Source organism: Nicotiana tomentosiformis, chromosome 2, assembly GCF_000390325.3.
Source record: "Nicotiana tomentosiformis chromosome 2, ASM39032v3, whole genome shotgun sequence".
Classification (NCBI taxonomy): Eukaryota; Viridiplantae; Streptophyta; class Magnoliopsida; order Solanales; family Solanaceae; genus Nicotiana; species Nicotiana tomentosiformis.
Genome location: NC_090813.1, coordinates 70,293,337 through 70,298,689, shown reverse-complemented (window position 1 = coordinate 70,298,689; position 5,353 = coordinate 70,293,337).

The following is a 5,353-nucleotide window of genomic DNA, read 5'->3' as shown; positions in this document are numbered from 1 at the left end:
TATTAATATTGACAAAGAAGTTCCATGGTGTTGCTATGTGTAACACTTAATATTATTTTGATGAATTGTTATTAGATACATTATATTATTAAGGTTTTGGGCTGCCACCCTTTTGTATTTATCTAAAGATATTTAGTAGTTTGGGCAGCCACTTTATGGAAATATATTTCATAGATCTATAACTCTTATTCAGGAACCAAAATTTAGTTTTGCCTGTATTTACCCGAAAAGGGATCATAAAGTACAGGGCAGGTGCTGCCTTGATTTTCAGTTTTAAAAATACTCCCTATACTAATGTTAGTAATTTTAGCATAACCTTTTGTACAAAACTGATATTGGGGTGATTCAAGATGTTATGAAACTCTAAGACATATATCTACAACTGTAATGAAGACCATACAGTCTAGTTTGTCCCTTTTCATCTTCAAAACTGAGTCACAACACAAGATAATGATACTGTCTAGAATTTTTGTTTCAAATATTTTGGGTAATTTCACCAATATCATATTTAGTTTGACATGTTAAATCACTGAACTTATATGTATATATATTTGATTATGTATTTAAGGTATATATACCCTTGTTAAATCTAAGGGGAAGTGTTTGAGGAAGTGGACGAATTTGGTTTATCTATGGCGTAGATGATTCGATTGTCCTCAAGTTGTGTCACAACCCAAAAATCCCACCACATGCGTTGTGATGACACTTAGTCTCTAAGACTAAGTAAGCCGATTATAATAATAATTCAAGTCATATTTGTAACATATAATTTAATACAACCTCCTAAAACTGGTAATACTGAGTCACAAACTCAAACTGAATACATGGAATCATCTAGAGGGTCGAATATACAATAATGTTTGAATAAGAAATTAACAGTACAATAAAATGGAAAGACTCCAAGGGACTGCGATGACCAAGCCGTCCTACCTTGAATCCTTGCGATCATACTCTAATCTCTGTCCGAATCCGATATCTTCAATACATGTCTCTGCACAAAAATATATAGAAGTGTAGTATGCATACACCACGATCGGTACCCAGTAAATATCAAGACTAACCTCAGTGGAGAGGTACGGTCAATACACTCACTAGTCAAATAACCTATGCAATATAGCATACAGAAATAATAGAAAATAAATAGCAGTGATAGCAACACCAATGAACTAGTGATTTAAAAATCAAGGCAACATGAACACCATAAATATTGCTCAAACGAATAATAAACACAGGTACAACCAATTAATCAAGTCCTTCAAAATATATATCTTTTATCAATAAGTTTTTCAATAAAAGTCTTCAGAATATAATCCTTTCCAATAAATATATTTCGACTATATTTTCTTCAACTAAATATCTTTCCATTATAATTCTTTCAAATAAATATCTTTCGAATATATTTCTTTCAAATAAATATCTTCTGAATATAATTATTTCAAATAAATATCTTCCAAATATAATTCTTTCAAATAAAAGTCACCACGTGACACCTTATTTAACTTCCCTGGTGTGAGAAATATATTCAACATATCACATCCAATGGCACGGCAATACCTTCGTGCACTTGTATCATTCTCATCCAATATATATTTATATATTGGCACGGCAACACCTTTCGTGCATTTATCTCTTTCTCACTATGCATACATATAACAATACCAACTAGGTGGGAGAAATGCCAATAACAATAAAAGAAATAAAGTGGGAGGCACACGGCAAGAAACAACGACTACAAGTCATATAGAAAACATAGGTGCACAATAACATCTCAAGATAAAGGCATGACTGTATACACAACAAAACAATATCATAATAGAATGTATGTCTCTCGTCCTCGCCTGCGCGGAAACACCCTTCGTGTCATGAATATATGATAATATAAAAATAATAGCACGACATCACCCTTCGTGCTTTTACTCTCATCCTCACCTGATAATGTAAATGAAATGGCACGGCATCACCCTTCGTGCTTTACACTCTCAATGGAATGACATCACCCTTCGTGCTTTACACTCTCAAATGGCACAACATCACCCTTCGTGCTTTACACTCTCCTTCACGCGATAATATAATTCAAATGGCACGGCATCATCTTTCGTGCTTTACACTCTCAAGTGGCACGACATCACCTTTCGTGCTTTACACTCTTCCTTACCAAGCACACGTATATCATTAACAAGCAAGGTAGGAAGCATAAATAACATCAAGGAGAATGTTTAATCCACAACACAATACAATAATTCATATCACAATTTGCCACTGAGCACAACCAACTTTCCAATATGTAGCAGAATCAATAAATTTCTCAACAAATAGCTCAAGGCTCCACACAACGTATATAAAACCTCAAATCAATCAACAAAGGTGAAAATACTCAGTATAGGGCAAAACCTTCATTAATCCAAATTCTTGATAATTATATTAACTCTTCAATTTAAATTTATTTAATAAATATTTGCATATAAGGATTCCATCATGAATTTAATTCCAAGAAAAATATCAAATCAATAAACACACAGAATTCACATAAAAATCCAAGTGAAAATAACACCAAATTATCATATAAAATATAAACTCGACAAATAAGGAATGAGGCGTGACAATTCAAGGATTTACTAAATGCCAACAATGATCCAATTTAATACATAAAAATACATAAAACTTTAAACCAATAAAATTTGCATATATAAGCCCAAGTACATGCTCGTCACTTCGCGTGCACGGCTTCCAATCACACAATTTCCACATACGACTCAATGCCTAAGGGGTAATTCCCCCACTCTAGGTTAGGCAAGATACTTACCTTTTTGAAGTTATGTTGATAATTCAAAATCGTCTTCCTGCTTGAATTAACCTCCGGACAGCTCAAATCTATCCAAATTAATTTTATAAATTCATTAAAATTCATCGGAAACAATTCGGGATAATAAAATACCAACTTAAAATTTTATTCTAAAAGTTAACGCGGGGCCCGCCCCTTGGAACCCGACATAATTTTTAAGAAATCCGAACATCCATTGCGATGCGAGTTCAACCATACAAAATTATCAAATTCCGATAACGGATCGCCCTTCAAATCTTAAATTAAAGTATAGAGGATTTCTACCATTTTCAACCCCACTCACTAATTTAGTGATAAAAACAACAATGGATTCATGTAATTTAACCAAAATCAAGTTAGGAATTCTTACCCCAATGTTTTCCTTCAAACACTCTCGATAAATCGCCTCACCCGAGCTTCCTTGGTCCAAACATGGAAGAATGAGATAAATTTGGACTTTATTCTGTTGCCCAGGGGTTTGTTCTTTGCGTTCGTGACCCTTCCCTCGCGTTCGCGATGAACAAATTCTCCAATAGCCATTTTCAAACTCTTCTCAAACAACCTCTAGTATAATGGTCATAATGTTTTGTAAAAAACTCTAAATGAATGGTTTAACTTTCTGCAAACTAGACTCCAAGCTATATAACTTTCATTTGTTACTCATCTCCCAATTCCTTATATATTGCGAGATATAAGGTTCCAAAGTATCCCTGGGCATTCTCGATAACTGTGCCACCAAAAGTTGGTGGACTATACCTCTTTAATCTCTTAAGTCTCTTTTCTTCTTCTTCTGACGTCTCTGGCCTGACCTCAGGTTGAATTAGAATAACAGGTTGTACCGGTACTATACCCGGAACTTGACCAATGTGAACCTGCTACTCTAAAGTACGGGCGGTAGGAGTCTGAGCTCCTCCCCTAATCTGCGGAATATTTGGTGCAACAGAGATCAACCCTGCCTGAGTTAATGTACCAAACATGTTCATGAACTGTGCTAGAGTCTCCTGAAGTCTGGAGGTAACAATAGGTGCTTCCGGTACCTATCCCCCAACCGGAGCTACTGGCGGCTCCTCAATCGTTACTCTGATAGGTGCTCTAGCTGCGACATGTGCCCTTCCTCGGCCTCTACCTCGGCTTCTACCTCGGCCTCGACCTCTTGCGGTTCTAACAGTATGCGCAGGGGTTTTCTTAGCTGACCCTGTAGCACGTGTCCTCACAATTTGTGACAGAATAGAGATATAAAGGCTCAAATTCCAAAATCAACAAATTCCGCATGACAGGAATGAAAGATGTGGAAATTTCCTAACAGTTCTGGAGCCTCTCGAAGATAAGTACAAACGTCTCCATACCGATCCACAAGACTCTACTAGACTCGTTCGTGACTCGTAGAACCTATGAACCTAGGGCTATGATACCAACTTGTCACGACCCAAAGATCCCACCACAGGCGTCGTGATGGCACTTACTCTCTAAGACTAAGTACGCCGATTATAATCATAATTCAAGTCATTTTTAACATATAATTTAATACAACCTCCCAAGACTGGTAATACTGAGTCACGAGCTCTAACTGAATACATGGAATCATCTCGAGGGTCGAATATACAATACTGTTCGAATAAGAAATTAAGAGTACAATAAAATGGAAAGAATCCAAGGGACTGTGATGACCAAGCAATCCTACCTTGAATCCTTGTGATCATACTCTAATCTTTGTCCGAATCTGATATCTTCAATACCTGGCTCTGCACAAAAATATGCAAAAGTGTAGTATGAGTATACCACGGTTGGTACCCAGTAAGTATCAAGACTAACCTCAGTGGAGTAGTGACGAGGTACAGTCAAGACAGTCACTAGTCAAATAACATGTGCAATATAACATACAAAAATAATAGAAAACAAATAGCAGGGATAGCAACACCAATCAACTAGTGATTTAAACAGCAAGGTAACAGGAACACCATAAATATTGCTCAAACGAATAATAAACACATGTACAACCAATTAATCAAGTCCTTCAAAATATACATCTTTTATCTATAAGTTTTTCAATAAAAGTCTCTAGAATATAATCCTTTCCAATAAATATATTTCGAATATACTTTCTTCAACTAAATATCTTTCCATTATAATTCTTTCAAATAAATATCTTTCGAATATAATTCTTTTAAATAAATATCTTCGGAATATAATTCTTTCAAATAAATATCCTCTGAATATAATTCTTTCAAATAAAAGTCACCATGTGACACCTCATTTAACTTCCCTGGTGTGAGAAATATATTCAACATATCACATCAAATGGCACGACAATACCTTCGTGCACTTGTCTCATTCTCACCCTATATATATATATATAGTCCAAATCAATTGGCACGACAACACCCTTCGTGCATTTGTCTCTTTCTCACCGTGCATATATTTAACAGTACCAACTAGGTGGGAGAAATGCCAATAACAATAAAAAATTAAAGTGGAAGGCACACAAGAAGCAACAACGACTACAAGTCACATAGAAAACATAGGTGCACAATA